We start from the raw sequence: 22,515 nt of genomic DNA on the forward strand, positions 1-22,515 counted from the left end.
CCCAATAGTGGGTGAATAGAGACAGGTTACTAGTAATCATGATAAACCTAAAATAGTACCAGTTCTGACTAGTTCTCTCCATTACAAGTCGAAGTATGTTGTGATGGTGGTGGTGGTGGTGGTAGAAGGGGGAAGGAATGAGAGTGAAGGTCTACAGTTTGTATGGACTATATCACTTCATACTTCTAAGGCATGTCACCGGCCTCAGCCATTCAATGTTTGACAATACCCACATGCTCCAGCTAAGAGTTTCTCAATAGCCACACAGCCATCTCAAGGCTAGTCTGGCATAATGCCACTTCCAATTCTGGGGTGGCATTGGTTTTGTTTTTGCTTAATAGCACTTAGCTAAAACAACAACAACAAAAACAAGGAGATGATCATAAGTTTTATTTTTATCCCGAATTTCCAGAAATAACAACAATACCCTGACAGCATCCCATGTCCCGTCACATCCCATTTTTACAGTATAGCTGTGGGGTGTGTGATCCATAGCCAGAAATAAAACAGGACTGGAATAGTCAACCATCTGTCTGGAAAACACACGTTGTCCCAGATGGTGCTTCCTTTCTGGCTTTCTGGTAACAATCTCCTCTGTCTAACGAAATGAGGCAGAAATTGCCCAGTGAGCCAATGGGGGTAATGTAACCCCCCAACTTCACCATTGGGATTTGGGATCTACTAACAACTCCAAATCCTATTCATAGTATATTATATCGTACTTGCTATACTCTTCCTTGATTATTCTTTCATCTTTATTCATCCACATCAGGCTAAGAGCTCCTTGAAGGCAGGAACTAAATCTTCCATTTTTTTTTCAGATATTCATCCCCTCTGAACATCTTTCTTTGGTTCTTTGTGCAGTCAGCATGTGGTTGCATTGCAATTTACTGATCAGCCCTATGGAAAGAGCCATTTCTGAACTGATATTCTGTAAACTGCCTGCAATTATATTTTATGGACTCTCAAATATTTGAAGAACTCCACTTTGACCTAGGAAATGCTATTTTTAAATTTTGAGACCAAGTGAAAAAATGAGAGCAGGAGGCTGTGGTGTTGAGATTTGAGCACTGGGTTTAGGAGTCAGGAGACATGCATTCCAGTCTCAGCTATAGGACTGTGAGTAAATAACAACTGCTCTGGACCTCAGTCTTAAAATTAAGAACTTGGACCAGATGTTCTGTCACTACTATCCCCTCCAGTTCCAGAATCAGTTCTGCAGTTTGAATAATGATAGAGGGCTGGATTCTTAATTCCTTTTCATTTTCAAAGATTTAGTCAAATAATTAAAGAACATAGCAAATTTAAAGTCCTGAGATTTACTCAAAGTATGAGCAGTAACCATGGGTGCTACTGGTTGGCTCAAAGTATAACAGATTGGAGAGAAGAAGGAAGACAGTTGATTGTGGAAAGGGAAAAGAAAAGGATAGAGAAAAAGAAAGGAATAGGAGGTTCTAAACGGCAAAAAGTGAGAGGATATCACTGAAAATTGACACAGGGGCTACTTATTGACAAAGATAAAACATTAATTTCATCGTTTCAATCACCTTCTCAAGAGCCTGCGTGTGATTCAGAGTAGTAGATTATAGTATCACCACTTGAGGCCCTAAGCACCAAGACTGTAGGGATTCTTTCTTCAAAGTTTATAATATATGTCAAAGTTATAAATTTCTCTTCCTCCTTGGACTATGAGTGTCTCTAAAAAGAGCCAACTATATGCCCTCTTTTCTAGATATTTTTCAAAGTAGTCCTAGGTAATATGAATAACCTGAAACAATTGTCTTGAGTGTGAGGGAACAATATAATCATAGGATCATAATGTCGTCTAGGCAAGGCATGTGACATGGTGCCCATATCTACCTTTGTTTTCTCACTTTGGGCTGACTTTTTCACCCTTAACCTGCACTCACACTGGTAAGTCTGTTTTTTTTTTCCTTAGAATAGTGATTTTGGAGAGGGGTGGAGGGGGCTATAAGCACAGTAGCATTGCTATTTATCATACTCTCAGGGTTCTTGAGGTTGCCCTTGTGTGTGTTTAGAGATACATTTTTACTACTTGGTATTACAACTCCTAAGCCCCCTCTAGTGTACTTCTATTTTTACAAAATCAGTCATAGTGACACTATTGATTTAAACATGAAATATCTATGAAATTATAAGGAAAAGCAATAAGTAATTTGTTTTTTTTTAAAGAAAAAATAAATAATTTGCTCAGTAGAAGACAAAAGCAGGAATAATCATTAAATGATCACAATCCACCCACAAACTTGGATCACATTCTTCCACCAATGCACATAGTGCACAGAACACACATACATCCTTATGGAAACCTGATAGTGAGACACATGAGTAGGAAAACCCATTTGCTGGGAGTAGCTCATGACTCTGGAATATAGGTCTATGTCCTTGATCTCTTAAGGAACAGTGTGTCCCATGTATCACCTACTGAGCAAAACTGCTTCTTTGCTAGCTTCTCTCCTTATGGTCTTCACAGTTTTCCTGCTGGTCAAAGCTGCCCCTCTGCTTTTCTCAGGCCACTTTAGTAGCAGGCTCTTTTAGCATTCAGTCATCCTTTGGCAGAGGACTGAGAAAGTATTAGGCTCTTTCAGCAAAAATAGATCATTGTAGCTCCTAGGACAGCATTCTTGTCCCAGGAAAGAAGTTCTAAAACTTATCATTCCCCTTCTCCTTCTGCCTCTTTTAGCTGTAGAGGTTGTATTTGTCCTTTGTTTTTGAAGAGGACCATGACATCAGGGAAATGATAATGTGACTTGCAGTTGACTTTGATTTGAGTGGAGGGCTGCGCAAGGTCACCAACCTCACTTTCTCCTCCAGAGCCATTTGGATCTAGTGGCCAGATGTTCATCAGGAGGACTAGAGATGACTCAGGATGCAATGGAAGACCCTTTTAGGCTAAGGCCTTTTCAGGTTTTCACTTTGAGTGAGGTATTCATTCAGTGAATCCATTCAATGAATAAGCCTCTTTAAGAAATGAGTCAAGGGATAGTCTTTAATAATAATAATAAATCAAACTCAGAGGGAAAGACCCTCAGGGTTACTGGTCAAAAGAGAAAGTTACTATTGACTTTCACTCTGAGCTAGGAGGATCCAGAATATAGCCATTAAGTGGAGGTTGGTCAGGGACCTATTGTGCTCCAATCTATGAGTTGTAAAGGACAGTAAAGGTCAACAGAGGTACTTCTGAGAGGTTTCTCCTCTCTTAGGTTGTAGTTGGTTCTAGGGAGCAATTCTGAGAAACCTAGCCAGCTCTTCATTAAAACGATTCTGCTTTCCCCTTTCTACTTCCAGTAACCATGACATTCTCCTTGCTTGTCAGCTGGGCTCTGCTCCTGTCAGCTTCTGTCTTCTATGAGTGGATTCTCTCAGTACCTTCTGTGTCTTCTGTGCCTGGCTTTTTCTGATCCCTCCTGTATTCAGCTTCTTTCTTCTGGAGTTACCAATGCCTCAATGCAGGAGTTCTGTGTGTTATCACTTATTTCTTTTTCTTTCTTTCTTCCTTCCTTCCTTCCTTCCTTCCTTCCTTCCTTCCTTCCTTCCTTCCTTCCTTCCTTCCTTCCTTTCTTTCTTTCTTTCTTTCTTTCTTCCTTCCTTCCTTCCTTCCTTCCTTCCCTCTCTCTCTCTCTCTCTCTCTCTCTCTCTTTTTTTCTTTCTTTCTCTCTCTCTCTCTCTCTCTCTCTCTCTCTCTCTCTCTCTCTCTCTCTCTCTCTCTCTCTCTCTCTCTCTCTCTCTCTCTCTCTCTCACAGACTCAGTTTCACTACTGATCATCACAGAAGCTTTGACCTGTTTCAATTCTGACCTAGATCACTTCTCCCCTCCTTAAGCAGCCTGGTGGTTCTCTGTTTTGGGGGGCTACCTATATTGATGATAGACAGTTCAGACACTAGACCAGCTTTGCTGGCTGCATCTCAGAATTCCCAAATTCAAGTAATCCATCAACCTCAATTTTACTAGTTGTAGGTATTATAGGCATATACCACCATGCCCTGTAATGACTCATTTCTACTTTCTGTTGTGAAACTCAAAAGAATCTACCTTTCTGACAGGCATAACCCTAATAGGACTGATATAATCATTCCATAGTTCCTAAATAGTTATTGATGTATAGTTTCTCAATTATAAATTTTAATACCCTAACAAGAGTCCTAAGAAAATGTGCTGATTTACCTATCTCACAGCAGTCCCTACCTTCAGACAGGGCTTTTATTCCCAAGAGAGAATGTTCTCTTTTTGGTCTGTTTCTCTTCAAACACTTTTATTTTATAGGCTTTGTTTTTTCTCAAGTTGATTTTTATCAGTGTTGCATGCGCACACACACATACACACACACACACAGAAATGTTATTTTTCTGCCTCCTTCAGAAACCCAGATGTCCATATAACATACCTGTAAAATAGGCACATTGGATTCTAGATTAAGAGCTTGAAGAATAACTGAGAAGAATGTAGTACTCCATTTGAGCTCCCAAATTCACTGGGAAGTTCTGTCAAAATCACTTCATTTTACAAATAAGGAAATTGAGTCCCAGAGAGTTTAAATGCAGTAAATGACAAAAGAGGTTTTGAACTCTGGTCAAATTATGTATCAAAATATGTATCCTCTCCCTCCAAATGAACTGCTATCTCCATGCTGCACCAATCACAATCTATTTCAGAATAACTTTTCCCACAAACTCTTCTCTCCCATCAGGCAAGTCTCTCCATTGTTTCCTTCACAGGTTAGACTAATTCCCATCTCTGTGCTTTTGTTTTTATCATTTCCCCTGATCGAAATATCCTCTCTTCCTTCCTCTTCTTATTTAAGCCATTTTCTTCCTTAAAAGGCCAATTGATGTGCTTTTATGCAGCCCTTTCTAGATATTTCAGCCCATGTGACCTTCTCCCTTCTCTGAATGTCTTTATCCATACAAAGCATGACATAATTGAGTATTTGACTGTTTTGAATGACTTCATGCCTCCATAGTTTCCTTCTCAGCAAGTTTATAAGCTCCTCAAAGACAGAGACCAAGGTTTGCTTATAGGATCCTATAAAGATTTATAGATGGAAGGGACCTCATAGATCATTTAGTCCAATCACTGCATTTGACAGAAGGAAGCCTAGGTGCAGAGAGGATCTTCTCTGCCTTTCCAGGTTAATTTCACATTGCCCTACCTCCCTGTGCCTTATTCCTCTCCTCCAATCCTACAAAGTACTCTACGTTCCAGCAAAACTGGCTTCCTTATTATTCTCCAAACATACTTTCACTTCCATGCCTCTGAATGGGCTCCCCAATTCTGGAATATTCTTCCCCATCTCCTTTACTCCTTAGAATTATTACCTCTATCTCCCTCTGCAGGTAGCAGGGACTTATTTCAGTTTTATCTTTGTACTACCAATGCCTAACATATAGTTGGGGCCTAATAAATGCTTGTTGAATTGAACTGAATTGAATGGTTGTTTGGATTATCCCATGCATTTCTGTGTGGACCTTAAACATTACACTTAACCTTATTCTAGAAATCACCAATGTGTTTGTGATGAGTTCTCCTACTATGACTTTTCCAAAGCTAGTGGTGAGGAGGTCACCCATGTGCTTGTGTTTGCCCCTATGCCTAGTTTAGATGCCTAGGAAACCCCTTTTGGGATTTCCTTGGACTGGAATGCTGGAGTTGAGGTTTCCTGAACTTCTACTTCTGGCTTTCCTAAACCACAAGTCCCAAGTCCCCAGCTCTGCCCCAGGATCCCACCTTCCAGTTTCTAAAAGCAAAGCTGCCAGCCAACAGGCAACACCTCATTTCTTGGCAGGGGCCTGAATCAACAAAGGGATCAATTAGTAAATGTTCCTTCAGCCCAGGAGGCATGAGGTAGCCTGGAGGTTACCATCTCACTTAAAAGAAAGTACTAAACAAATACCAGTTAGTTGGTCTTGGCTAATTAATGACAGCCTCATTTTCCAGAGACTGAATTAGACCTAGACCTGAATTTGACCAGTTTCTTGTCATAATTACAACCTACTTGTACTCCTGCTTTCCCAACCAGGCTGCCCTCATCTATCACCCTAAGAGTGAAGATGTTTATCACAGTAGACTCAAAGATCCACTTGTCTTGTCAGAGCAAGACTTAAGATTTCCCTCTTGGCCTACCCTCATGAAGTTCTGTAGCCTCAGGCCTTCAGAAAGAATCCACGTGCTAATGCTATACTTCTTATGGCCTTCGATGCGTTCCTGGCACCCTTCCCACATTCCTTCCCATTCACAAGTCATTGGAAGATAAATCCTGCAATGACTCCTCATAATGGACAAGGTTCAAATCAGCCTGGTCATCATTTGACCCCACCTACCTTGCCAAACTTATTTCCTGTTACTTCCTACAGTTATCCCTCCCTCCTTGGAAATTCAGCCAATATGTTAACTACTCTGCCCCAGGTTAGTTTGTTTTGTTAATCACATTTTTACACGGTAGATTTTATCTCTTCATTTACTAGGAACCATAGGAGATTCAAGGAAGATGTGATTTTTGCCCTCAAGGAAGTTACACTTAGAGGTAGGGAACATACTTTCTGCTTCTTGCCCATTCATTGCTTTTAGTCCTACCCTTGGATATTCAACAAAATAATCCTTGATTAAATGAAGCAATGAGTTTTTGAGAAATAGGAGAGGGTCATGTATCTAAAGGATATTTATTTTTCAGAGATGAAAGTTCCCTAGTAAAAAGCAAGGAATATAGGACTAAAAAGCTGGAATGAAGGTCATTCATATATTAATTCATTCAACAAATCTTGGAGTAATTGTCAGGGCAAGGGAAGGACTGCAGAAGGGGATTTCTTATTACATTCAAATGGGTTCTACAAATCAAACAGGGAAAACTTTTAGGATGCCAGCTTCCCAGAGGGAATATCCAGCAGGCAGCAACTTCCCCAGTGCCATTCTATCAGAAAAGGGCAAATCCTCTCTTGCCCTCTGGAATGTCCTGACCTGGACTATCACCTTCTACTACAGAGTTGGGATAGGGGATGACAATACTGTATCCCATTCAGAAACATGATAAAACACTTCTAAGTTTCCTGTAATTCTGCCCAACCTTGTTCAGTCATGTCCAACTTTTTATGATCCCATTTGGGGTGTGTTTTTTTTTTTAAAGCAATCGGGGTTAAGTAACTTGCTCAAGATTATACGGCCAGTTATTTCTGGGTGTGGTGCTGAGTATCTGAGCCCGGATTCAATCTCCAGGTCTTCTCAACACTGGAGCCGGAGCTCTTACTCCCTGTGCTACCTGGCCGCCCCATTTGGGGTTTTCTTGGCAAAGATACTGGAGAGGTTTGCCATTTCCTTTTCCATCTCATTGTATAAATAGGGAAACTGAGTCAAAGAGGGTTAAGTGACTTGCCCAGTGTTATGCAGCAAGTAAGTGTCTAAGGTCAAATTTGAACTCAGGAAGATGAGTCTTCCTGACTCTAGGCCCAGTGCTCTGCACCACCCAGCTCCCCCACCCAGCCTTTGACTCCTTCATTGACATTAAAAGTCACACAGGCAGTTACCCAGTCAGATTCTCAGGTGAAACATATGAAGCCAGTAATACCCTTTTAAGTGGGGGCTCCAGAAAAGAGAAGGCAGCATAACATGGTGTGGTAGAGAGATCCATTTAGAGTCACAAGTTTGGAGCTGGCAAGAACCATAAAGACCACCTGATTCAAACTCCTCAATTCAGAGTTGGGGATACTGAGGCCTGAAGAAGGGATCTATTTAGATAGCTAATTTATCTTGGCAGTGGGGGCATGGAACCTGTTCCTCTGACATCAGACCCAGTGTTTTTTCTATTAAAACCATGAGTCAGAGGGATTGAGGTCAAGTCCCACTTGTGATACTGACTGGCTGTGTCACCTTGAGCAAGTCCCTTTCACCTTGTTGGGTCTCAGTGTCCTTATCTATAAAATTGGGAAAATAACCCTTGTACTATATACCTGATGAAGCTGTAGTGAGGCCCTGTCAGGGCTTTGTAAACCATAAAATTCATTGTGAAGTGTGAATTCTTGCTCTCATTATTTTTATGGACTTCTCTGGGACTATCTTTCTTCCCTGAGGCTTCCATGAGAGATACTGCTTTCTCCTATGGCATTGGATCTCTCTCTTTTGGGGTAGTTAGGGTTCTTGAAATGGTAAGATTAAACTAATGCTAGGGTAGCACTTGGACAAGAAGGCTGCATTCTGAGCTGGAAAGGGGACTGCTTAAACATAAAACCAGTTAGTGCAATGTGAATATATAAACCAAGGGCCTGGGGTGGTTTCTTTTCTCCTCTGTCTCAGCACTGGCTTCTCTATGGCCCCTCTGATCTCAGGGGAGCTGGCTGAGTGACAGCTGGGGTGAGAGAGCACAGCTCCCCGTGTGTACGTTGTCAGGAAATGTCAGAGCTGGAAGGAGATGCTAAAGATTATTTCAAAGGTATGTTGATTCATAGGATTTAAATCTACATAAATGTGAACTCTTGAGAGATAATTATATTTAAGTGTGTGTGTGTGTGTGTGTGTGTGTGTGTGTGTGTTTCTCTAGTGGGTATAGTGGACACAGGGCCAGACAGACTCAAGAAGACCTGAGTTCAAATTCTGTCTCAGATATTTACTAGAGATGTGACCCTTGATGAGTCTCTTAATTTCTCTCAGAATCAGTTTTCTCACCTATAAAATGGGGATATTAATAGCACCTATCTTACTTGGTTGTGGTAAGGATGAAATGAGATAATTTTGCTAAATAAATCTAGCTATTTTCTATCTCGATAGGGCTATGCAAGTATCTCTGTACACACATCTCCATATTTCTATACATGTGTTTGTGTGTGTATGTGGAAGGGGTGTGTGTGAGAGATAGAGATAGACAGATAAGACAGACAGACACAGAGAGAGATAGAAATAGAGAGAGATTCAGAGGAAATAAGACAGGGACAGAGGGAAGAGAGGGGGAAGTGTGTAAGTGTGTGTGTGTGTGTGTGTGTGTGTGTGTGTGTGTGTGTGTGTGAAAGAGAGACAGAAAGACAGAGACAGTGAGAGAATCAGAGAGAAAGAGACAGAGACACAGACAGAAACAGAGAAAGATACACAGAGATAGACACAGAGAGAAAAAAAGAGAGTGGAGAGATCCAGAGAAATGAAGCAGGGTGGGGCAGTGCAGGTTAGATAAGGAGTTTAAGAAATGATAGATAGAGAAATCAGTTCCCTTGGGTTCTAATCCTGCCTCTAACTCATACTGTGTGATCATCTCTAGGCATCTCTCTAAAGACTCTAGATTTCAAGAAGGTCCTCATTTGCATGGGTGTAGGAAATTCCTGATAGGAGCCCCTGACACCATTGAAATTACAGATCTCATCCTCCTTTCCCTTGCATGGTATCTTTGCACACATAGACACACAGAACAATGCCAGAATGCATTTGTCACTGCACTCGAATCTCCCGAAGTGTATTTGAACCAGAGGACATGGGTAGAGTAGGATATGCAGAAGAACCTTCTGTGCAAGCTATCCTTTCAAAAGAGCCTACTAACTATGAAAAAAAAAAAAGTCTTGGTAGAAGGGGCCCCACTAGGCAGATGTCTTCTTGCTCTATGGGCTAGCCCAACTCCATCATGCAGCATGGCATCTTGGGACTTCCTTATTCAAGGGGAGAGCAATCCCCGGCACCATCTGCTCACCAGGTGTTGCCCTTGGGACGCCGTTGGGATGCTTGTCAGGCTAAGTCTGGGGGAGACCTTGGGATCAAGGACCATCACTAGAATCTTTCAGTCCTTTGATGAAGGTTCACCCACTGATAAGGAAAGCTGGTGGGAATCAGAAAATGTAGTCAGGAAAAGATCAAGGCCTGCATTAAGGAGAAAAAAAAGTGTCAGTCACTCTGATAGGAAAATGGATTTTCTTGTTTCGTTGCCCAAGCACGCACGCACGTACTCAAAAGCCTGCCACGTTTCAAAGCAGCCTTCAATGCCCTGGTGTTCTCTTGGAGATAGAGAGATCTAAAGCCTCTCAGAAGGTGGCAGGTACAGAGCAAGTCACATAGGACCCAGTCAACAACTCCCTCCCACCTCTTCTTCCCCATCTCTCCACCCTCCCAAGTTTGGTGTTTGTGTGCGTGTGTGAGTGTTCATGCACACATGTGTTTAAACCCAGACTTAAAAGGAAAGAGAGAAAGGAAAATATGACAGCTTTGGACAAAAGCAGCAACAATCCATAATGAATGGAGGAGTCATCATAAAAGAACTCTGGTGCTTTAAGAAAAGCAAATCTCCCTTCGGAAGACAGCACTGAGGAGGCCGCTGAGGACAGCAGCTTAAAAGGCCTTAGTTTCTGAGCCAAGAAAAGGCACGGAAAGGATTTGATATACAACACAGACTCGCTTCTTTCCCTTCTCCTTCTTTCTTCCCCCAATCCCATCTTGGCTGAGCCACGGCAAAACTAAATTAGAAAAACCTGCCGAGCATTGAGAGTCCAAATGAAGCACGAAGCCAATTTATCACCACCGAGCCTGGTTATCTAATAAACCCAGTATGTAATAAACGTATTAAGTGCCCACCTTTAATGTTGGCACCCATGGTGGCAGCCAATGGTGGGGGAATGGGGGCATCATTGACAAGTGAATCAGTGAATGATGTCAAAGCTGAGTGGGGCCTTCAGCATCTGACTTATGTCCCTGGCCCCAGTGAGGGTTTATGAGCAGTCATGGAGACTAGCAGGAGGTCTGACAGTGAGGCAGGCCATTTTGACCACTAAGGAACTAAACCAGAATGGAGATGGACAGTTCTGCAGACTGAGTAATCAACAGGGAAGAGGGAGAGAAGAAGTAGAAATAGATGAGCTCTATTCCTTATCTTTTTTTTTTTTTTAAGAAACTTCTCTGGGGCAGCCAGGTAGCACAGCGAGTAAGAGCACCGGCTCCAGTGTTGAGAAGACCTGGAGATCGAATCCCGGGCTCAGACACTTAGCACCCACCCAGAAACACCTGGCCGTGTAACCTTGAGCAAGTTACTTAACCCCAATTGCTTAGGGGTGGCCAGGTGGCTCAGCGAGTAAGAGCATTGGCTCCAGTGTCGGGATGACCTGGATCAAATCCGGACTCAGATACTCAGCACCACACCCAGAAATGACTGGCCGTGTAACCTTGAGCAAGTTACTTAACCCCTATTGCTTTAAAAAAAAAAAAAAAAAGAAACTTCTCAATTAAGGGACATCAGGAACTAGGAGTACAGAGACTTACCAAATGATAGCTTGGGAACAGATGTTAGGGATCATCCTCCATTATTCCACAGGCTTAGAAAGGTAGAGCACCTTGTCCAGGGGTCACAAGTCAGTGTGTGAGGCTGGATTGGACCCAGACACTTCCTGATCTCAGGCCTGGTTCTCTATCCATTGTGCTGCCTAACTGCCTCTAGGTGGAAGGAGCATTGGATTGTCAGTGAGAAGACTTATATCTAGTCTTGACTATACAGCTTAATCAGTTGTATGACCCTAGCCTAACCATTCTATCTCCCCGGTCCTTAGTTTATTCACCTGTCAAAGGAGACTGTTGGCTACAAGTAGTGGTTCTTTTATAGCGTGGTCTCGACACCCCTTTGTACTCTTAAAAGTAATTGAGGATCCCAAAGAGCTTCTATTTGTGTGTGTTAAATGCATCAATATTTGCTGTATTAGAAATTATAACATCGATGAAAATAGATTTGACTCCATGGACCTACTGAAAGGGGCTTGGGGATCCCCAGGTCTCCCCAGATTGCACTTTGAGAACCATTGCCCTAGAAAATCTCTAAGAATACTTTTAGTTCTAAATCTTGATGAGTCAATGATTCCCAAATAGGGTTTTTTTTTTTTCCAAAAAATCTTCCAGCCCTCTCAATATATCGGAAAATCTCAATAGAAGTTCTTTCAGAGAAGAAGCCAGTTTAAACTCAATGGAGAACCACTTATGAGTTCCTTTTGTTTCCTAGTAGAGAAACTACTCATTTTTTTGTACACATGAGTCCTGAATCAATAGTTTTGATTGGATTCTACCCATAGAACTATTCTAAACTAGACTTTCTTTTCTTATATTATATATGTAGATTCAGAATAAAGGTCAAAGGAAGGTCCCCTCTACTTAATTATCTTCCTCCTTTCTGAATGCAATTTTTCAAATAGTTAGTCTTAACTTTCTTCCAAACTGTACCCTTAAAGAGATACCAACTAATCAGGGTGATTGGGACCAATGTTCACATTTCCAGTTCTCCTTGCTTTCCCAGAGATATATCAACTTAAGTTTTCCCAGATATTTAATTATTTTGTTGTTCTGTGGTTCATTGTCCTTTATATGTTAAACACTTACTATGTTGATTTCACCTCTGAAGCTTCTTTCCTATGCAACCCAATTCTCTCTTCTGATACTGTCATGCCTCTAGCAGGCCCTCATCATCTCACACTTGGACCGCTGCAATAGCTTACTGGTGGGTCTGCCTGCATCAAGTCTCTCGTCCTCCAATCGAACCTCCAACCAGCCACTAAAGATTTTCCTAAAGAGCATGTCCTACTATGTCATTCCTCTACACAGAAAACTCTAGGGGATCCCCATCACCTCCCGGATCAAATACAAAATGCTGCATTTGGCATTCCAAGTCTTTCACAATCTAGTCTCTTTCTACATTTTCAGTCTTTTTATGTTTTTGTCTTGCTGTCTGACATATTCAATCCAGGGACACTGACCTCCTGGCTATTCTGAGAACAAGATACTCACCTCTGAGCATTTTCTCTGTCTATCCCATATACCTGGAATGCTCTCCTTTCTCAACTGCCTACTGTCTTCCCTGGCTTTTTTTAAGTCTCATCTGAAATCTCCCCTCTAGGAAGCCTTCCCCAAACCCTCAGAATTCAAGTGCCTTCACTCTATTATTCCCCATTTATCCTGTGTATAGCTTGTTTTATCTATATTTGTTTGCATGTAGTCTCTCCCATTAGATTAAATTCTAGAGGGCAGAGATTATTATTATTACATTTTTTGCCTCTTTTTGTATCCCCAGCACTTGGCATAGTGCCTGGTGGGATTTAATAAATAAATGTTTATTGCTTGTTTATGTCAATTTGTGCAAAATCTCTCCATGCATCCTTTCCTGGAACCTCTTGTGACCAGCATTTTTGAGATAGCAATCTAGGATCTGGAATGCAATTTTGTGTTTATGGAAAAAATATACATCTTCTTCCCTCCTTCCTCCATCCTTAGCTAACATATTTAAATGGCAACATGTATCTAAAGGGATGTTACTCTTCCCTGGATCATAGGCTGAACAAAATAATAGCTTATATTGCAGAATATTTTTCAGTTTTGCAAGATGCATGTCTCATAACAAACCTGTGAGGCTTGTTGAGCCTGTGTTACTTCTAAGTAGTTGGAACATTCTCACTTTTATTTGGCAAATTAGGAAATTGAGGCTCAGAGACTTGCCCAAGATCACATAGCTAGTAAATAATGAAGGTAGGACTTGAATCCAGGTCTTTTGATGTTATTTTCTTTTTTCCCCCAAGAAAGAGAGAGCTTGACTATAGACAGATACTTCCAAATTCTAATCTTCCTTTCATCCAGCCTAGATTCCTGAGAAAACCCATGTAAGTAATCCAATGCTGTGAATTGGTCTGAATATTCTGGAAGACTACTTGCAATCACACTAGTACAAAATGCCAAATCTACTATTACCCTTTGATTCCAGTACCTAGTATTTACCCTGAGGAGAGCAAGAACGGAGTTGATAATATTTATAGCAATACTTTTGTAATTTTTTTTAACCTGGAGACAAAGGAAGTTTTTGTTGATTGGAGAGTGACTAAATAAATCGTGGTCTGTGTATATAATGGAATACTATTGTGTCATAAGAAACAAATTAATTCAGAGGGACTTGGCAGACTTTTATGAACTGATCCAGAGTGAGTGAAGTAAGTAGAACCAAGAAAACAATATGCATAACGACCACAAAAATATAAAGGAAAAAAATAAATGGCAATAAATTTCTGATAATTAGAAGTCAATCTTGATTACAGGGTAACAATGATGAAACGTGTACCTTCTAAATAAAGAGGCATTCACTGAACAAGGTAGATATTATCAGACGTGGTCAATATGTCATTTTGTTTTGCTTAATTGTGCTTTTTTGGTACAAAAGAAGGTTTTATTGTAGGGAGTGGCATCAGGAAATAACAGTAATGTAAAATAAAAAACATTAAGAAAGGAAGAAAAGAAGGAAGAAATATAAAGATAAAATGAACAAAAAATGAAGAGGATAAAGGAAGGAAAGAAGGGAAAAAAACTTAGAAAGGTAAGGATAAAAAAGAGGCACATTTATTCCTCCACTTTTAGTCCATTACCTATTTTCTCTGTGGCTCTTTTTGAGCTGTTTTAATGTTAAGTAATTTGGGTTCAAAACTTAGCAATCTGTTGTTGAAACTGATCCATGGAGGGCAATAAGAGAGAGAAAAGGAAAAGATATAAATGAGGAGGGCAGCTACCATATATAGGAGAATGGAGCCCATAAAGAGAACTGAAGAAACCACCAAAGCACTGTGTCTAGCAGCCTAGGTAAATGAACCTGGGGATCATGTAAGTAATTTGGAATATAGTCTGTCCTCAGTTTAACACAATGGCACATGATATCAGATCAGTTTATATTTGGGAGAGGGGGAAGAGCCTCAGAAATACCCTCCTTTGTCACAGTTGAATGGGAATCTGGCTTCTATGGTTGCTGGATTCCTTACTCATCTCTCCCTATGTCTCTGGGTTGATGGCAGTGTAATAAGGGCCATAAGTATTATAAATGATACCAGCAATGACAATAAACTGAGGCTAGCTTTCTGGCTTTGAAGTCAACTGAGAAAAGGGAGGTTTTCATTTGTTCCAAATGGAAACAGATGCATGTGATCAGGGCTGGCCAAGGACAGAATTGCAAAGTTGGTAAGTTCTGTTTGAGATATTCCTGTGTCTTTTTCTCTCTGATAGTCACTCCTGCTCCTCCACACCCAGCTACCTGAAAGGAAAAGGACCTACTCTCTCTGATCCAGTGTTCTCAAGTTGATTCTCTGATTCTACCACTTATGCTCACCCCCCTCTTCATTGAAATTTAGACACCACAGAAAATTAGGTCAACTAATGATGCATGAGAAAATAGATACAGCTAGAATGACTGAATAGTATCTGAAACTGCAGGCCTTAACTCCAAAGGAAATCTATTAATCCTTATGTTTAGCTGTCTCTGACATCATCATGATTTGTTCAGTCATGAGGCTTTAGCTAGACCCACTTGATCTAACACAGCAGAAAATCACACAGTGCCTAGAATCTGCAGGCCATCTGGTAGCCAAGCTATTATCATTTGGATAAAGACAGAATTCTACGTGTGTATGTAACTTCATTTAAATGGACCAGAAAAGGTCTAACAGGTGACAGCAAGGTGACCCAAAGAATGAACGCATGAGTCTTCTTGGACTTGGGAACATTTTAACTATTTGGGAAAATGCAACACAAACTGGATCTTTCCAGGTGATCCTATTATTGCAAAGGATTTGAATAGATGTTTTCTAGGTCACTAATGATAATGTCTTCTTTCTATTAGATTTAGAATATTAAGATTATTGATATTCAGGTCAGACAATCAGGATTTGGTTTCTAAATTTGCTCCTTGTTAGCTAGGTTTAATTTTCCTACCTACAAAATGAGAGGGTTAGAGTGTATGATCTTTAAGACCTCTTCCAGCTCTTAATACATGCTGTGGTCTTCTGTTGAGAGTGCTGTCTAAGCCATTAATTAATCTCAAACTCAGATTTCACATGTTTTTGTTTTTTTCAAGTTTCTATGTCTCATCTCCATACTACCACCATCTAAACCCTTGTTTTTTATTTTTTTCAATTTCATATTCTTCTGAATGATAGAACAAAGAGCCACATACTAAATGACTTGGTGGAGGGGTGGGGAGAGTGAGCTATAAACAGCCTGTGGTCCAAGGATTTATGATCTCTTATCTAAGTCATAATTAACAATAATTTCAACTAAGTGGCAGAGGTACTAGAAAAAAAGGAAAACCTTTCAATAGTTCTAAAACCATCCCATGTAGTCATGGTTTTATGGAGGGATTTATTTTATTTAGCTTATTTCTCTGTTGTTCCTGAAGCAATTTTCTATAGAGAAATCTGCTAACCATGCTTAGCTATTCAGTTCTTTAAAAATGCAGGAACCGTATTCCTCCTTTCCCTGTTTCCCCTTCAATTCATTCTTTTGTGTACAATTCAAATTAAGGAATATTTATTTAGCACCTATATGCAGAATATTGTTCCAGGTGCTGGGGCTAAGACAAAAAGTTTAGATAGGATAGATGGCCCCTGCCCTTGTGCAGTTTATAAACTGTAAATACTGACTTCTTGATACCATAGGATTTTAAATGCTAAAGTTGGAAGGAATATTAGAGATCATCTACTCTAATTCCCTCATTTTGTCGTTGAGGTTTAGAGGAATTAGGTACTTTCTCAAAGTCATATGTTGAGTTTAAAGCCCAAACTGGGACTAGAAGCCAGGTCACCTATTTCATAGTCCAGGGGGTTTTCTACTTTATTGGGCTGTTCTTTTCTGTTTCTGTGATGTCCCTCCCCACCCCCAGGGCACTTATTTTCGTACTCTACAGACAGTAGACATTCCATAAACACAAGGACTTTCACTTTACCTTCCTTAAAGTTGAAGTCTGAGTCTCTCAGCTTAAAGTGTGTTTTCCTCTGTCCTGGGCTGCAGTCCCTGAACTGATAAGAGGAGAAATATAAGGATTCAGGAGTGGAATTAGGACCCAGTGTAAAACATGACTCCAGACCACAGTCTTCTGTGTGTGACTGAACACATAAAACCCGAGGTGGTAAATGCAGCCATGGGGCTCCTGTGGATTCTGACTTCATTTGGGAGGTTTATGGTATCACCAATTCAAGTATGGATGGGATTAGAAAGCCACAGTTGTTCACTGTTTATCATTTCTATGTAAATTCCTATAAAAACCCCACCCACTTGGTAATTACACTTGGTAGGTTCAAGAGAACAGTTTTCCCTGCACAGAAAGCACCCTGGCTTTGAAGAGGGAAATAATTCAGCATTTATTCTCAGAAATGGTGCGTAATTACCCAACACAGGCAGTGGCTGATTTAAGAATAAAGGCTCAGGCAGCTCTAAAGGCATAAGCCCAAGCTCTTTTTCAAACAATTTTAAGAGGAAAAAAAAAGACCTAGGGATACATTTGTAAATTTGATTTACTTACCCTAGCTACCACAGTGCTTAACATAGAATAATTATAAGCTCAGGATCCAAACTCTGATGGCAAAAGTTTTAATTTTAAAATCCCAGCATGCAAGGCTGAACAGTATATACACTGTGGCCTTACCCTACATTTCCCAATTGTAGGCCTCTTGTGGGTTTCACTGCAGGAGATGAAGAAATTGTAGCATGAAAAGGGAAAGATTTGAGCAAAAAAGAGAAAGGGGAGGAGAGGGAGGGAGGAAGGGGGAACAGAGGGAGGGAGGGGGGAGAGAGAGAGAGACAGACAGAGAGAGAGAGACAGAGAGAGAGAGAGAAAGAGACAGAGAGACAGAAAGAGAGAGAGACAGAGAGAGAGAGAGAGAGAGAGAGAGAGAGAGAGAGAGAGAGAGAGAGAGAGAGAGAGAGAGAATGGAGACAGAAAGGATAGATGGAGAAAAAAAGAGAATGGAGGGAGAGAGACAGGTACATGGATAGAGGGAAAAAAGAGATGATGATAAAGGGGGGAAAGAGAAAGAGAGAGAGAGAGAGAGAGGGGAAGGGGAAGAAGGTAAGAGTGAAATAGAAACAGAGATGACAGAGATGAAGCACAAGTTTAGGTAGGTGTAGAGACAGGTAACCCTTAGGACCTGGATTCAGATGCTGGTTACTGATATTTTCTCTTCCCTACATTTCATGCCAGTTCTTATATTTTGGTGCTCCAAAGCAAAGCTCTAATTAGGGTGTGTGTGTGTGTGTGTGTGTGTGTGTGTGTGTATGGGCATCCCTTGACTACTCAATTCTCTTTCAGGCATTTGTGGGTGATAGCAAGATCCAGATTATGACTATCTTTCTCTATGGCTGAAGTAACATGGTGGAGTCATTCATGGGAAATGAGTAGGCTCAACAACTGAGTGGTTAGGCATTTGAGAAATAGTCAATACATATGTTGAAGTCCTCTAGTATGACAGCAAGAGTTGGAGAGGAGAAAAAAGTTCTGAGCCAGGTACTGAGCTCATTGAAGAAAGAAGGGGAGTGATCTGGGTATCTATAAACAGCTACCAGTTACCAGGATTTTGATTGGGTGGTAGACATGAATTGCAAGAAACTCTAAGGGGAAGAGGTTACTAAGTGATGAAGCAAGGGAGAGACCTGGAAGCGGCAATGGGAAGCAAGATGTATCAGAAGCCACGACCTGTAAACTGAAGGTAATGAATAAAGGCGAAGCCAATACTGGAAGAGGTGATCAGGGAGGCTGTGTTACTGGGGGGCCAGGTTTCAGTGATATGTAGAAGATGGGAGGAATGGGGGAGGAAAAGATTTAGGATGAAGGGAAGTTTGTTATTTGTGGGTATTGCCATTACCCACAAATGTACCACCTTCACATTCAAGAAAGTCAGAATCCCCTTAATCCCATCATAATCTATTGGCAGACAATACATAGTAAAAGAGCTCTCTTATTGGAATGAGGATGAGAAAGAGAGGAGAGAGATGGAGAGGGAGAATGGGGGGAGGGAGCAGAGCCAAGATGGAAGAGTAAAAGCACATACTTGGCATGGGTTCTGGCTCCAACCACTTCCAATACCTGTAAAAAATGACTCTAAACAAACTTTAAAGGTACAGAACCCACAAAGTGACAGAGAGAAACAAATCTCCTGCTGAAAGCAGCCTGGCAGGCCCACTCTTTCATTTATTTTGACTTTCTTCCTTTCTGCTGTCTCCTACCCTATTGTCTACAAAAAGGCCCATGTCTCTGTTAATCTGAAAAATCCCCCACTTGATCCTTCCATTCCCACCATCTACTGTGGTATCTCTCTGCCCTTTGTAGCTAAACTCCTCGAAAAAACACCATCTACGATAAGTGCTTCCTCTTTCATCTCACTCTATTCTTAGCCTCTTACAATTTGGCTTCCTCCAACCTTATCATTCTACCAAAAATGCCCTCTCTAGAGTTATCAGTGATGTCTTAGTTGCCAAATCCAATGGCCTTTAATCAGTTCTCATTCTCCTTGACCTCTCTGCAGTCTTTGACACTATGGATTATCCTTTCCTCCTTGATATTTCCACCTGAAATATTGTATTCTAAACTCTTCCTTTTGTAATGGTGACTGCTAAATAATGTGATCCTGACTGTGACTTCTTGGTATTTGGGATCCTTCTTTCTGGCTGCTCACAATATTTTTAATTTGTTCTGGAAGTTCTGAATTTTGGATAAAATATTCCTGGGCATTTTCATTTTGGAATTTAATTTGAGAAGTGACCGATGGATTCTATTTTCATTTTGAAAACTTATTCTAAGAAGTATGGACAGTTTTTTAGATGTCTGAACACATGATGTCTAAACTCTTTTTTGGTTTTCAGGTAGTCTAATGATTTTTTTTTCTTTTAAAAAATATTTTATTCTTAACTTATAGAATAAAATAAGAATGTCCACAACACAGTAAAATTAAAAAGTTTACATACAAAGCTGCAAAACTAGTATGGACAACTTGCTATTCCTTTTAATTATACAATAAAGTTATCATGTAACATTACTTTTTTTCCTTCCTCCCCCCATCCCACTGTAGATATGGATACCATTGGATACAAATAAGTATATACATGCAAAACCACTCCATATAAACTTCTATTTATCAGTTCTTTCTCTGGATGCAAATAACGTCTTCTTTCAAAGGTCTTTTGTAGTTAATTTGGGTATTTATAATAGTCCTTTTTTTAGTCACTAAAAAGTGCTCTTAAAACAATATTGCTGTTACTGTATACAACATTCTCTTGATTCTGCTTATGTTACTATTCATTATTTTGTGTAAGTTTTTGCATGCTTGTCTAAAATTGTCAAGCTAATCATTTCTTATAGCACAGTAGTCCATTGATTCTTAATTTTTTCTCCTCAATGTGTTTTCCAAATCATTTTTTTTGTCCATAAAATACTTGATATTATCTTCTATTTTTCAGTCTTTTGATTGTTAATATATTTTACTGTACCACAAAGTCATTAGTTTCTATTTGGTCCATTCTAATATTCAGTAAGCTTTTTGTTTGTTTTTTGTTTTGTTTTGTTTTATTGTCAGAATTCAAATATTTAATTTCCTAAAAGACAAAGCACAAGCAGCTGAAGACCTGGGAGGGGGGGCACGCTGTGCTCCCTGAGGCTATGGCCTGGTATTCCCCGTAGCAGTCACTTCCCATGATTCTGTGCAAAAGGTGACAACTCGCGGCCCCCCCCCCCCCCCCCCAGGCCCTAGGGGCACTTTGCTCAGCCTGGCCCAAGGGGCCTACAGCATGTCCAGGCCAATGCCAAGAAATACTTCTTCCAAGAGGTAAAGGGGCGATTTGGGTTAAGAGTTCAAGTAAAGCAAGAGGCAGCCAATGACAGCCAACGTCGTCCCCTTTCTAGCATCTAGAACGTCCCGATCCTTCTTGGATTTCTTGTTGGTGGGTGTCTGGATGGGAAGAGGGGCTGAGCTGACGCGGTGGAGGTGGGGGTGGGGGCAGCTCCATGGATTCTGCTGGGCCAGGGCTAGGTCGAACCCTTCAAAGAGTGAGAATTTCAGGGGGCTGATGAGGGTCGGAGGACTGTTGAGGTGTCAAGGGGACCGCAGCTCGGGCTGGAACTAGAAGAAGCCTTCCTCGATGCCCTCCAGAACAGAGGGGGCCACATAAGTGAAGCCTAAGAAAGCTTGGTTGGCACTTTCACTGAGGGCTGTGTCATCAAGGCTGTCCACAGGAGTCTGCTTCGTGAAACGTGTGTCAAACTGGCTAACGTCCTCCTCAGACTGCAAGCAGGGCTGAAAGGGGGGTTCTACTTGCCTGGCCAACAGGTCTTCCCAATTGATATGGCGGAAAAAAGGGTGTTTCTGCACATCTGCTGCATCCCCAGGTCCACCCCCAAGTCGTTGGCTGGGATTTCTCTTCAGAAACTTCTTGAGCAGGTCCTGAGCATCTGGAGTGAGGTAGCGTGGCAGCACCAGCTTTGCCCTGAGGATCTTGTCGATTGTTTTCTTACGATTCTCTGCATTGAAGGGCGGCGTTCCTGTGAGCATGTCATACATCAGGGCTCCCAGGCTCCACCAGTCCACCGCCCTGTTGTGGCCACTGTGCGTGATAATCTCGGGGGCCATGTACTCAATGGTGCCACAGAACGTGTAAGTGACTGAGCCCTCGTGCATAGACTCCTTACACATGCCGAAATCTGTCAACTTGATGTGGCCTTCGCTGCTCAACATGATGTTTTCAGGCTTAAGGTCCCTGTAGATGATGCCTCGGGAGTGGAGGTGGCCCAGAGCCAGGGTGATCTCCCCCAGGTAGAAACAAGCTGTGTCCTCCATGAAGATGCCTTCGCGCTCCAGCTGCATGAAGAGCTCCCCTCCACTGAGGCACTCCAGGATAAGATAGAGCTTGCTGGCAGTCTGGAAGGCATACACCAGCTCCACGATGAAGGGGTGCCTCACGGCCTCCAGGATGCTCCGCTCAGCCCATGTGTGGGCTGTGTCCTTGGCGTTGTGCATAATTTTCGCTTTTCTCAACACTTTCATGGCGAATATCTTCCCCGAGTTGGTTCCTTGTATCTTTCGGACCTGGAATACCTTGCCATAGGCTCCTTTGCCCAGGACTCGGAGGAGCTCAAAAGAGTGGGGGCCAATGTGTTCTGGTCCGGGGTTCACACAGGTCTCTGAGAATTCCACCTCTTCATAGTGCCCCACGGGCTCCAAACCGGCTGTCCTCAAAGCCAGATCAACATCCGCGGGGCTGAGCTCTGGTTCGCGGCTGCCCTCGCTGCCCTCTGCAGTCTCCAGGTCCATATCGAACACAGCTGCCATGGCACCCTGCGTCCTGAGTCCCGCGGCTCAGGCTGAGCGTCCCAGTCAGTCCAAGCTGGGCTGCTCCACCACCTTTCATCACCTACAAGACCGGAAGTGAGATGGCGTCCTTTCCCAGGGCTTGTGGGAGGTAGAGTTCGGCCCGGCCCCTTGGGCTGGGCTGGTTTGAGCTGGGTTGGGCTGGGGGGCGGGGAGAAGCTGGCCCAGGAAGTTTTTAAAGTGGGCAAAATTTTCTACCTCTTATGTCAAGCTGTTAGTTCTCTTTCTAATTCTTTCTTCCACAGTTCTCATTTCTTTTCCAATCGTTTCCTTTTTTGCTCTCATTTCGTACATAAAAATATTTTAAAACTCTTAAAAAATAATTGCTTTGCCTCTTGTAGGAATTCTAGTTGGATTTGTACCCAAGCTGTATTTTTCTTGGAGGCTTTACTAGTAGATGTTTCA

At 41.6% G+C, this 22,515-nt stretch overlaps 1 long non-coding RNA gene and 1 pseudogene across 2 annotated transcripts; both read right to left on the minus strand.

Moving 5' to 3' along the window:
* Window positions 1–3,734: 3,734 nt before the first annotated feature.
* On the minus strand, window positions 3,735–16,915 carry LOC138166123 (uncharacterized). Of its 2 annotated transcripts, XR_011169538.1 has the most exons (4): window positions 16,701–16,915; window positions 11,234–11,404; window positions 9,678–9,844; window positions 3,735–4,406 (listed from the first exon to the last, which is right to left on the minus strand). It is a non-coding gene; the product is annotated as an uncharacterized lncRNA (long non-coding RNA). The 2 variants fall into 2 exon arrangements; XR_011169537.1 differs by lacking the exon at window positions 3,735–4,406 and having other exon boundaries at window positions 9,426–9,844.
* A 3,923-nt stretch (window positions 16,916–20,838) lies between these two features.
* LOC138166124 (ribosomal protein S6 kinase beta-2 pseudogene) lies at window positions 20,839–22,081 on the minus strand (annotated as a pseudogene).
* Window positions 22,082–22,515: the final 434 nt, after the last annotated feature.

This window comes from Petaurus breviceps, unplaced genomic scaffold (genome assembly GCF_028583685.1).
Source record: "Petaurus breviceps papuanus isolate PSGF00001 unplaced genomic scaffold, PetGlider_PUasm1.0 220, whole genome shotgun sequence".
NCBI classification, from domain to species: Eukaryota; Metazoa; Chordata; class Mammalia; order Diprotodontia; family Petauridae; genus Petaurus; species Petaurus breviceps.